Raw genomic sequence first — 13,763 nt, forward strand, 5'->3', positions numbered from 1 at the left:
CTATATTGAGTTCTAAAGCAATTACAAACGCCTCTTTGCACAACTCTACCTCTCAGTCACAGAACGGAGGGAGTAAGTAATCTTCCTATAACATAATGGGTCTCTTCTCTGTGCATTAGAATAAGCACAGGGAGCTTTCTAAGCTGGACGTTGTGCCCTCACACCCCCCGCAGAGACCAATTTAACTCTTCTGGGATGGGATCTAGATTATCAGTATTTTTTTAAACTCTCCAGAAGATTCTAATATACAGCCAGGTTTGAGAACTACAGATCTAATCTAATCTTTTCATCTGTATCAGCAGCCCATACTTCTCTCCTGTACTTCAGATTTCATATCCAAGTAGCTTCTACACATTTCCATCTGGAGGATGACATGGATACCCCAAACGCAAATGTCCAATCCTAAAGTCAGCATTTGTTTCCCAAATGTATTTTCTCCCTGTGTTTCTTTTTGTTCTTTAACATTCCAGATTGTGAAATATAACTTACATACAGAAAAATGCATAAAACACATAAGCACAATTTAATAGTCCTAAAAGAAGTGCCCTTGTAATTATCAGCCAGATCAAGAAATATACCACTAACAGCACCTCAGTCTCCTATATTTCTTATCTTGGTTGGTATCCCAATTCATCTAGTCACCAAGGTCAGAAGATCAGGGGGCATCATCTTAAGATTTGTTCATCTCCCCCTACATCCAATAAATCCCAGGTACTGAAGATTTTACTGCCTAAATATCTTCTCTCTTGTCTTTCACTGCCATTTTCTTAGTCCAGGCTCTCAAGAGGATGAACTTGCCTCCAGTTTATCAAGTAAAATGATCTCTTAAGGAAACAAATCTGATTGCCACCTACTCCTCCTGGCTTCACATATCTTAGCAAGATTCTCCATGAACTGGCTCTGATCTCCCTCTCTCTGGACTCTAACAAACTTGCCTCACTTTAAAAACTACACCACAAGTACTAATGTGCTTACAATTACCTAAACACATTATGCCATTGCCTATCTTTCTACTGCTGCTCTTCTGTAGGGCATATCCTTCCTTCCCACTGCTGTACTTGAATTTATCTTTCAAAACCCAACGCAGCCACCAATTTCTCCAGGAAGCTGTCCCTTTCCCTACTCCTTCCCTAAATAGTCATTCATTGCCCCTCTATGCTATTTCTGTACCCTGTTCTTGTCTATAGATTCATCACACTTGTAGTTAGAAACATTTTTCAGTGTCAGCCTCACTTACAACAGCCCCATATTCGCCCTGGGAACTGTCTCTTCTATCCCCCTTACTTCACTCCATCCACAAAGGCAGTCTTCCAACAGGAGTCATGTACTTCAAAACCCTGTCCTCAGCATAGCTGAACCAGGGCTAGGCCAGTCAGATTCTACCTCCCAGGAATTTGGAACTGAAATTAAAACAGAAAACTGGTATCTCTGTGTGGCTGAAATCTATTAGTTTTAAAAGAAAGGCTGTGGAGGCAGCCATATTCTACCATATACACTAAAAAGAAGGGAAAGTAGATCTTCAAAGAGAAAAGAAAGAACAGATGAGCAGAGTGAAACAGAGGTAAGAGGAGACAGTCCTTAAGCCTTCCAGTTCTTGGTTCCAGTCCTTCCTAAAGCCCCTCTAAATTCTTGCCCTTGAGTTCTGAAAGCAAGACCTGTATCTTTAGATACTGGTTTCTATTATTTGCAACTGAAAAGTTCAAGTACTATACTGAATTTACTTTCTTACACACGTCTCTCCCATTTATCCCATTTATTAGCACCGTGAAGGCAGAGGCTGTGTCTTCATCTCTCTGCTGCCAGACTAGTACAGATCCTGGAAAATGTCAGGTGTTCAATTAACGACTGCCATCAACAGCACACTTAAGAGTTCTGCATTTTTAATACGTAAATTTTAACTTAAAAAAAGTGTAAACAAGTATTGAACTCTAGCTAATTATTTGCATGCCGAAGTACTTAGAGGTAAACTGTAAGGATGCCTGCAATTTATTTTGAAATACATCAAAAATAAGATGGCCTGACAGACAGATAGTAGGATAGATATGTGATAAAAGAAGTCAAAGAAAACATTAAGTGCTGAGGTTGAGCTAATGGTAGAATATATAGGTGTTCACTGTACAATTCTTTCAACTTTTTTGCATGTTTAAATTTTTAAATAATAAAATGCTTAAAGAAAAATGTAACAGCAATACATTTGCACTGCCTTATATGGAAAAGGTCCATACACATACTCGTATTAACGGATTTCATTGCCCTCTGCCTTAAAATGACAATTCAAAGGACTGTAATAGGTACCTAGGTGATTTTCTCTCACTGATTAGAAGGTTTCCAAAGTGTTTTGTCTGTCTTTCCAGTTCACATGCTTGGTTTACAGTGACAGCAGTGAGGTACAATTAAAATGTAAAACTAAATACTTCCAATTTAATCCCTCCTTTAAAACTAGTTTTAGAAAACATATTAAAGTTAGATAGGATGGTTCAAATCATGTTTCCTATTATCAAGACCATTTATCAAGACAAAGGAAAAGAGAGGGCAGCTTTATGCTGTTAACTTTCTCTTGACAAGACAGAAAAATACATTAGGAGAATCAGGAGATAAGAATCAGAGAATCAAGGACTGTTAAAAGTGGTCAAAAAGACTAACACAAGATCCTTATTTCTCAAAGGGAAAAGTAAGACCCAAAGAGGTGAAGTATCTTGCCCAAGATCACCAAACAATTTTTTAGCAAGGCTCAGGCTCAAACCCTGGACTCGTGACTAAAAGTTCAGTGCTCTCTCCATCCTTTGTAGTCTTAGATCCTTTTTTTTTTTGAGGAGTAACATTACATGAAGTAGCTCGCTCAGCTTAAATATCTTGTATATGGTCCAACTGGTTTAACTTTTTTTGGACTAGGCATTCAGGTTATAAATACAAGTGAATACAAGAATCACAATATGACCAGGATTCAAATAACAAACCTAATAATTCACTGTAACTGAATTCATTAAAATGGCCTGAAAGTGCTGTCCCATCATTTTTAGGCAAATAAAGAGGCACTAACAGAATTTCAGCAGCACACTTGCCTTCTCATTCCTTGTCTGTGGTAGAAGGCCAAAATTTTACATGTACTTTTCCAAAAAGTGAATAACTCAAAGCTACAGAAGTTGGAGGATGAACCTTTTTTTTAAAATTCATTCTATTTTTAAGTCTATTTTTTTTATTCAAAGTGGATATGCTAAAATAATGGATTACAGAAGATCTGGATAATTCTATTTATTCGTGCAAAAGCATTCAAGGAATGCTAGTCCATGCTGTATAAAGACCTCAGTTAGGCTTTGGTGAATTTATGATGCAACCACTGTATTTCTATTGATATCTTGTCAGAAAACTGAAAATCTAAGAAAAGACTGGATCACTTAAGGCACAATTTCAGCAAAATACAATTATCCCGGAGAGCTATAGGTCACCAATCAGATGCAAACAGAATAGTATTTGTCCGATCTTTGTCCCTTTCATGGCAAAACTAAAGCTGTAAGGAATGTTGAAAGGGTAGTCTGCTATATGGAAAATAAATTTAAATCATGCTACTTCTATTTAAAATTCAGTTGTACTAAAGTCACCTCTTCAGAAATAATTTAGGAATAGAAAGCTCAACAAGATAGGTTCCAAGAAAAACAATCAAAAATAAGTCAACCAGAATGAGCTTGCTGCCTCTGCTATATTAAAATGGGAATGTGTAGAAGTCTCCACCTTACTTTCTGATTAATAATCCATCTGTACAAATACTTAACATTCTGCCATAGTCCATAGCTTCCAACTCCTAAATCAGATTACCACAAACTCTGCCACTGAAAATGTACTTCACTAAGAACATTTCAACATTGATGAAATATTCAAACTACTAAAGAATGGCACCTTACCTTCAGTGTGTCAGCAAGGTGAAAGGCCTCCTCCAGCTTCTATAAAGGAAAAAATGTTCTCAATTTCTTGAGCAGCATGTACTAAAATGGTTTTTCACCACATAGTAAGTACAGCAAAGTTATCTGTGAAATTACATAGATAAGCACTGTATTTCACAAGAAATACCTCTACGTACTAGGAGAAAACATAACTATGGCAATTATTTTATTTCTATTTTTTATTTCCTTTGCTCATTTTACACATCATTTTATCTATAAGGCTATATCTAGACAAGGCTATAAAACATAACTTCTAAAGAGAGTCAAATCTCTGTTTTCTGGTATTCCATTAACTGGCATATGTAAAGCATGATGTCATTTATGAATGTAACAATGACTATGAAGCAATGTAAGTTCTTGAAGTACTTTCTGAATCTTCAAAATAAGACCAGATTATGCCAGTAATTTGTCAGCATATCATACCGGACATCAGCAATATTATACTGGACACACTGTTAAAGAAAGATGTAAGAGTAGTGATGACAGTAAGTATAAAAATTGTTGGATAGGGGGCCAGCCCCATTGCCGAGTGGCTAAGTTCACGTGCTCTGCTTTGGTGGCCTGGGATTCACAGGTTCGGATCCTGGGCCCAGACCTACACGCCACTCATCAAGCCACGCTGTGGTGGCATCCCACATAGAAGAACTAGAATGACCTACAACTAGTATATACAAGTATGTACTGGGGCTTTGGGGAGAAAGAAAAAAAAATAAAGGAAGATTAGCAACAGATGTTAGTCAGGGCCAATATTCCTCACACAAAAAAAATTAAAAAATAACTATTGGATAGAATTTTCTGCCCCGAAAAATGGTGTGTTATACAAACTGCACTGACCCTGAAGCCAGGAGATCTGGATTTAACTACCAGTTCTGCAACTTCCTAGCTGGTTTCCTTTAATGTTTAATCACCCAAGTCTCAGTTTTCTCATTTACAATGGGAATATCACTACCTGCTTTATCAACTTACCCCACAGGACTGTTATAAGAATCAAGAGTTGAATGTGTACAATCATACTTTGTGAACACAGCATTGGGCATTCCCACCGAAATCTACAGCATTACAAGTGTGGTGGAGACTCTTAACCGTCCACCAAAATCCACTGTGTGTTTCTTCCAAAGTAAGAAAGTTGTAGCTGGGAATGAGGCTCCCCACCTTCACATTCTGTAGCTGAAAATGCACTCCCCCAAGAACATTTCAACACTGATGAAACATTCAAAATACTACAGAATGACACCTTACCTCCTAGTGTAAGCAAGGAAAAAGGACATTACATTTCCTAATCCCTCTGCAGCTAGATAAGGCAATGAGACTAAACCCTCAGCCATGGAAGTGAGCAGGAATTTTATTTGCAACTTTCACCTCACTTGCTTAAGAGAAAATCTCTTGCCCTATACTTTTAACAAGGACAACCTTGGAAGCCACGTGTTGAAGATGGTAGAATCCCCATCAGCCTTAATGCCTGAGCTTCTTAAATGCCTAAATAAATGAGAGCCACATGCTGATGTGGACACTTGCTCTGGACTATTACGCACTGCATTTTGGGGTTTTAGCCAATGTATTTCAGGGCTCTAATTCAGCAGCTAGACTTATTGACAAATACAGTAGACAAGCCCTCATACAAGGTGATGGGTGCAAATACAAAATCCTTAACAGGAACTTAACAAGCTTCCAATGTCCTCACACAGGTTAAGACATAAAAGATAAAATAAAATTCCCAATATGACAGTTTCCCAGAAAGACATTATCTGAGAAGACTGCAAAGCATAGAGGATAAGAGAATAAGCCCTAAAATCAAGCTGCCTGGGTTCAAATCCCTACTCTACCACTTACTAAGCATGTAACTTTGTGATAGGAAATTAACCTCTTTATCTCATGTAAAGTGAGAATAAAAGCAGTACTCAGCTCATTGAGTTGTTGTGATGTTTAAATGAAAAAAATTCCATGTTTTAAAGCTGCTTAGTAGAGTGCATGGCATAAGAGCACTCACTAAATGTTAGCTTTATTTAAAATTATAAAATTCATCACGATACTGCACAATTTCACTGAGCTGATCAAGTCTCAGTAAGGTAGGCTACTGGAACGCTATCAAAGATTCTCTATAGCCTAGTTGGAGGTGCAAAGTATTCTAGCAGATATGCAATTAAACCTAGATTCCCTTAAAGGCAAATTAAGAGCATCTAACTTCCAGTAACCAAAAAAGACAGCTGCATAAAAGAAGCATAACCTAGGGTCTGGCTATTTACAAACCATAACAGCGACCAAGAGAAAACAGTGCATTGTATTAAGACAACTCAATTTCAGCACAGGCTGTACAGGGACTCTGATGGCACTTTTTTCCAAAACAAAAGGAGTCATCCTAGCATCCCACATATGCAGACAAATTTATAAATAGTTGAGGATCCAAATAATCTAAAAATGTAGAGAGAGACTCCCCAAGGAAATTTCAGAAGTTTGGCCTGCCTTTCTAACAATAAATCTTACAGCATAAAATAGAGCTTTGTTATTTATACACAAAAGAGAAAATTCATAACAGACATTAAACCTAGGTATATCATAAAAGCAATTCCATATTTTTAAAAAAGACACTCCAAAAATAAATTCTACAGTATAATGCCACCTGGAGAGCAGGCATAAGTTCAATAAATTGTACAAGGAGAAAAGCAAATTCAATTATGATGTTACAAAAGTTTCAGAATGAGAATCTCTAAGTGTTACTTAAGATTTCCTCAGAAGTGGCAGTAGCATTTATGGTTTGCTACCCCTAAAAATAAACAATACGTAAAATAAGATAAGTAAAACAAAACAAAAGCCTTCTTAGTATGGAATGCCTGTCCTGCCCTCCCTGCCTATCCAAATCTTACTCTTCCTGGGCCATATTTAGTCTCAGTGCCACAATGAGGCCCAATGAAGATGCCTACTCTGACCTCTTTATTTGTACCTGTACCACAGATTTAGGTACCACGGCACAGAATGCCTTGCATTTTCATGAGTATAACTTATCACTGAGAGCAAAACTCCTGAAGGGGAAGGACTGTCGACTCCTTTTAAGCTATTCTTACAGCAGGAACAGAGTAATAACAATTATCACTTACAGTGTACTGAATGCCTCTCGCACTGAGCTAGGCACACACAATTTTAATGGAAAATTACAAAATATTTTATAAATACAAATTACTAGGTGAAATATTTGAATTTATGAAGAATGTTAATAAAATGAGTATGTGTGAACCAGTCATCCACCATGAGAACCAGTACATTAACAGTACAGCTAAAGCAACCCAAACAGTTTTCATCTTCACAGCAGCCCTATGAGGCAAGCAGGTATGCCCCCAGGGGGATACAGGCTCATAGTGGGAACTTAACCAAGACCACAAAGCTATGTGGTAGAGCCCACATTCAAACCAGGTCTTCTTTAAGCCCATTTTCTTTCCACTATACTTTAGTGTATTACCTGGATTTGCACTTCTCCTCCACCTACTTAAACCCTACTTATTCTTCAAGCCCCAACTCCTTCAAAAATTCCTCTTCAAAGTTCAATGAAAGCAAGGTCTATATTTTACACTTCTTTGACTGTATCCCCAAATTTTAGCACTATGCTAGACCCAGAGTCTAAATACTGTCTGCCCACTACACTGAAATCTAGAGATACTGCATTTTTTTAATGTCATCACATCTACAAATTCAAGAAGGCAAACAAAAAAGAGCCAGGCACCAATGGCTAAACCTTTTTACTTCTTCCAGATCTCATCATGTTCCAGTGCTCCAAGGCTCTGTCCTAGGCCCCCTTGTCTTTCATCACACTTCTAAGTAGCCTATTCCAGTTTCATGACTCTAAATAATGTCTATATACAGATCACCAAACTATACCTATTACACTGGCCTCTACCTGGACTCTAGACTTGTCTATACAACTGATGACTGACATCATTGAAAACAAAGTAGTCAAAACAAGACTGTGAATTTTTCCCCCCAAAACCTACTCCTCTCTCAAATCTTACTCATCTCACAAAACATCAATAAATAGCCATCTGAGCTCTAAAAGGAAAAAATTCAGCCCTGACATACAGACCGTCAACATAGCCTATCAACTCTACCTCTAAAATATATCCTGCATCCTTTCCTAGCATCATCTTTCACCTCAACTGAAACAGCCTCCTAATTCATCTTCCTGCTTTTATTCTGGCCCCTAGGTACAATCTTTTCCCCATACAACAACTGAGTCATCATTTGAAACTTCAAACCTTTTCACTCCCCTATTTAAAAATCTTCCAGTGGCTTCTCATCAACCTCAGAATAAAAATCATTCTCATCACCCAGACTTACAAAGTCCCAGCTGATTTGGCCCCTGCCCCCCTCACCAAACTCACCTGTATATATCTATATGTCTATCTATAGCTAGAGCTATATCTCTTCCTCTCTCTCCCTCTTGCTCATTACACTCCAATCACTCTGTTCTCCTTTACGGTTCCTCCCAAATACCAGTTGTGTCCCTGCACTGCAATAGCTGTTCCCTCTGACTGGAATAGTCTTCTCCTTTTGTTCCTAAAGTTGACTCTTTCTTAACATTCAGATCTAACCATAAATGAGCTGTCTGATCATAAATGAGGCCTTCCCTGATCATCCAATCAAGTAGTCAGCCTTTCACTTTCCTATTTTAATATCAACCTATTTTAATTATCTGCATAGCACTTAACTTGTGTATTTCTTGATTATTTGTTTACCATTTCCCCACAGGAACACAAGCTCAATGAGAGAAGGGAGCTTGCCTGTCTTATTTACCACCATATTCTGGTGCCTAGAACAGTGCCTGGCCCACAACAGACACCCATAAGGCTGTTGAGTGAAGACATTTATGAATAAATGAACAACCGCTTCCATTTCCATTGCTCTATTAACGGTGTTTTTTAGCACCAAAGGAGGGGAGACGGGAGTTAAAAAGTTAACATTTTACTAGTTATAAACAAATATCTCCATCCAATCTAAGTAGTTTGAGTACTTTCTCTACAGAATTACTTCTCTCTAATCTCATTCCAATTTATTAAAATCCAATGGTAAAGATGCACCATAGTAAAGCTGTCAATTTTTCCCAAATTCATCTACAGACTTAATAAAATTCCTGTAAAGGTTTTCTTATAGGCACAAATTTATTTTAAAATCTATATGGAAAGGTACAAAACCTAGAATTGCTAAAACAATTTTGAAAAAGAAGATAAAAGAGAGTCACTCTAACCAATTTAAAGACTTACTATATATCTACAGTAATCAAGACTGTATGGTACTGGTAGAAGGACAGACAACACGCAGATCAATGGAACAGCATAGAGAACCCAGAAAGAGATCCACACGAACATGTCCAATTGAGTTTTGACAAAGGTGCAAAAGCAATTCAATGGAGGAAGGATCGCCTTTTCAATAAATGATACTGGAGGAACTGGACATCCACAGGCCAAAAAAAAAGGAAAGGAAGAACTTTGATCTAAACCTCACACCATATACAAAAAACTAATTCAAAATGGATCACAAACTTAAACGTACAATTACAAAAACTTCCAGGGAAAAATCATATGAGAAAATCTTCAGGACATAGAGCTAGGTCAAGAGTTCTTAGAGTTTGGCCCCGTGGCCGAGTGGTTAAGTTCACGCGCTCTGCTTCGGCAGCCCAGGGTTTCGCCAGTTATAATCCTGGGCATGGATATGGCACCACTCATCAGGCCATGCTGAGGAGGTACCCCACATGGCACAGCTAGAAGGACCCACAACTGAAAATGCACAACTGTGTTCCGGGGGGCTTTGGGGAGAAAAAGGAAAAAATAAAATCTTTTAAAAAAAAAGAGTTCTTAGACTTGACACCAAAAGCGAGATCCATAAAATGTAAACCTGATAAATTGAACCTCATTTTGTTCTAGGAAAGACCCAGTTAAAAAGATAAAAAAAACCAAGCTAATAAAGACTGGAAGAAAATATGTGCAAATTACATGTCCAATAAAAGACTTCTATTTGGAATATATAAAGAACTCTCAAAACTCAACAGTAAAAAAACAAACAATCCAATTAGAAAATGGGCAAAAGACATGAACAAACATTTCACTGAAAACTACACAGAGATGGCAAGAACATGAAAAGATGTTCAATATCATTAGCCACCAGAGAAATACAAATTAAAACCACAATGAGACATCACTACACATTGATCTGAACCACTAAAATATAAAATAATTCATTGCTGGTGGGAATACAAAACAGTAGAGCCACTTTGGAAAACCAGTTGACAGTTTATTACAAAGTTACGCAGTCTTAACCACACAATCCAGGAATCACACTTCTAGGTATTTACCCAAATGAACTGAAAACTTAGGTCCACACAATTACCTGCATGCAAATGTTTATAGCAGTTTTATTCATAATTTCCAAAAACTGGAAACTACGATGTCCTTCAACAGGTGAATAAATGGTGATACATCTATACAGTGGAATATTATTCAGCAATTTAAAAAATGAGCTATCAAACCACCAAAAGACATGGAGTAACTTTAAATGTATGTTGCTAAGTGAAAGAAGCTAACGTGAAAAGGCTACAGACATATGACTTTAATTATACGACATTCTGGAAAAGGCAAAACTATAGGGACAGGAAAAAGATCAGTGGTAGTGAGGGGTTAGGGGTTGGGGAAGGATGAAGGGGCAAAGACAGAAGTTTGTTTTTTGGGGGGGGGTTTTGGGGTTTTTTTGCTGAGGAAGATTTGCCTGAGCTAATATCCGTTGCCAATCTTCCTCTTCTTTTTTTGTATGTGAGCCGCGACCACAACATGGCCACTAACAGATGAGTCGTGTGGTTCTGCGCCCAGGAACTGAACCCAGGCCGCTGAAGTGGAGTGCACCAAACTTAACCACTAGGCCACTGGGGCTGGCCCAACAGAAGATTTTTTAGGGCAATGAAACTATTCTGTAGGATACCATAAGGGATACATACACACTTGTCAAAACCCACAGAATGTACATGGATGGACCTTGAGGGAATTATGTTAAGTGAAATAAGCCAGACAGAAAAGGACAATCTCTGTATGACTCCACTCATATGAGGAATTTAAACCTGTGGACAAAGAGAACAGATTAGTGGCTACCAGGGAAAAGGGGGGGTGGGGGGTGGACACAAAGGGTGAAGGGTTGCACCTACAACACGACTGACAGACAACAATATACAAGTGAAATTTCACAAGATTGTAACCTATCATTAACTCAATAAAAAGTTTAAAAAAAAATAAAAAGGTTTAAAAACTAAAAAAAAAAGAAACCCACAGAATGTACAACACAAAGAGTGAACCCTAATGTAAACTATGGACTTCAGTTAATAATAATGTATCAATATTGGTCCATCAACTTTAACAAATTTACTATACTAATATAAGATGGTAATAAAAGGGGAAAGCAGTGAAGGAGGAAAGTATATATGGGAACTCTATTATCTGCTCAATTTTCTGTAAACCCATAACTGCTCTAAATAATAAAGTCTATTAATTTTTCTTAAAAAATAGTAATAACATCAAATGCTGGCAAAGATGTGGAGAAACTGAACCACTTGTACAATGCTGGTAGGGAACGTAAAATATTACAGCCTCTCTGGAAAAGTACGGCAGTGTCTCATTAAATTAAAAATGCATTTACCATACAACCCAGCAATTATACTCTTGGGCATTAATCTCAGAGAAATGAAAATTTATCACCACACAAAAGTCTGTCTACAAACCTTCACATCAGCTTTGTTGGTAATAGCCAAAAGTGGAAATAATCCAAATGTCCTTCAACAGGGGATGATTAAACAAACTGTGACACACCCATCTACCATGGAATACAACTCAGCTATAAAAAGGAACAAACTACTGATACATGCCACAACTTGGATGGATCTCAACGAAATTATGCTAAGTGAAAAAAAAGCCAATCTTAAAAGTGTATATACTGTACAATTTCATTTATATAACACTCTTGAAATGACAAAATTATACAGATGGATTATTGCTGAATATATGATTTCTTACAACAGCAAGTGAACCTACAATATCTCAAAATAAGAAAGCTCTAAAGGTAAAGATATCTTCTCCAAAATCAAATATTTACCCTTGGGTGGGTTGACAAATTTCCCCGAGCAATGGGTCTCAGCCTCAGATGCACATTAAGAATCACTTCTGAAAATCCTGATGCTTAGGCAGCACCCTAGACCAATTCAATTAGAATCCCTCAAGGTGAAACCCAGGCATCTGTATTTTTTAAGCTCTCACGTAATTCCAATGTGTAATCAAGACTGAGAAACAGTATCCTCCTCAGCAAAAGAGTCTTTTGAAAAGCAAGCCTTGTTAGCATGCCAAGATTTTTAAGAGGTGTTAAGGATCTGGCCATTAACAATTTGCTAAAATCTTAGCTACAAAAATCATTCCACTGATAAGTGGAAACTTTAAACCTAAATCTCACCCACCTTCTAGAAACAAAAGACTCAAAGAATTAACCTAAGAAAGACAACAGTTCATTATGGTACATTTTTAAATAACTCCCTACTTGGCAATGGAATTTGCGTCAGAAGTTGAAGGCTAGGTTCATTTTTATCTGTGAAACTTCTATAAATATAAAAATGGAACTATTAATCTGGCTTTCCAAAATCTTTCAACAAAAAGGTTATCATATTCCATTTAGGATTTAACCTAAAATCAAAAGGAAGGATTTAAAATAATCTCATGAGTTTCACAAATTTAGCTACCTACACACAAACCATGAGAACAAGGTACAGAACATGAAACATTTCAAATGGAGTGCCCTTCTCCACCTGCATGTGAAAAAGCTGCAGTGGCAGCATCACAAAAAACTGATTTAAAACTAAATGTCATACAGGAACACTAAACACACCCAAACAAACCCACATACCACATAATTCAACACATCCGGGCAACAGTGCCTAAGGAATGGAATAGTGTGGATACTGCAAGGATTTGGCAGACCAATGTAGAGAGATTCACATTTCCTTTGCCTTTAACTGTGCCTGTTACATTACCAAAGCAGTTTTTGGTTTAAGGTTTATTTGTAGGTTTACTTGGGGGCGGGGGGATTACAGTGCATAAATTATTAATTTAAAACAGATTCTATGCACAGAAAAATTAAGTACAAAAACAACACTATCACACAAGCGAATTCAACAGTTGTATACTGCTTCAAAAACATTAAAGTGATCAGGTCATTTTTAAATATGTGTAATCTTTTTACAAGTTCAGAAGAACCACAAATTATGGGGCTACAAACCACCAGCTATTCAAAAGAAAATTGTAGCTTATAAAATATTGGCTGACTGCCAATACAAATGAATTTTTTTTCCCTCAAACAAGCTTTCTAAGCCACAATACTCTTTCAAAAGTGACTATAACCATATCATTCAATCAAAGAGTAATGTAGTGGACGGTAAAGGTAAGTCAATTCTTGGCCTAAAAAAACAAGCTGTAAAAGCCCACAAACTGTTCTCACCGATATAGTAACATGTCAACTTGGAAAGACAGATTTGGAAAATTTTAATTCATTACTATTTTATCATAATTTCATCAAGCAATTAAGTAATGAGAAGCCTCACTAATAATAATTTTAAAAAATAAACTTTGGAATCCAAATACCAATCAATACATTTAAAAAGGGAGAAAACCAACTCCCCTCTGCCCAAAAAGCTGTCCTTTGAAAAAAGAGCAAAATTCCCACTGCAATCCAAAACTATTTCGTTTCAACTTGCTGCCCATATGGAAAGGCAAAAGATGACACTCTGGAGACAGACGAGGGTTCAAATTCCAGCTATAC

The 13,763-nt window shown here is 37.2% G+C and overlaps 1 protein-coding gene across 15 annotated transcripts in view; it reads right to left on the minus strand.

The window, feature by feature from the left end:
- The window catches only part of STRBP (spermatid perinuclear RNA binding protein), a 124,321-nt gene that overhangs the window by 91,744 nt on the left and 18,814 nt on the right, over positions 1-13,763 (minus strand). For 7 of the 15 annotated variants that reach the window (XM_070251726.1, XM_070251724.1, XM_070251732.1 and 4 more), the window contains exon 2: positions 3,900-3,938. The exons of the other annotated variants lie outside the window; for them this stretch is intronic. The gene's annotated coding sequence lies outside the window, so the exon portion shown is untranslated. The remainder of the gene's footprint in view (positions 1-3,899; positions 3,939-13,763) is intronic. 15 annotated transcript variants of the gene reach the window in all.

This window comes from Equus caballus, chromosome 25, assembly GCF_041296265.1.
Source record: "Equus caballus isolate H_3958 breed thoroughbred chromosome 25, TB-T2T, whole genome shotgun sequence".
NCBI lineage: Eukaryota > Metazoa > Chordata > Mammalia > Perissodactyla > Equidae > Equus > Equus caballus.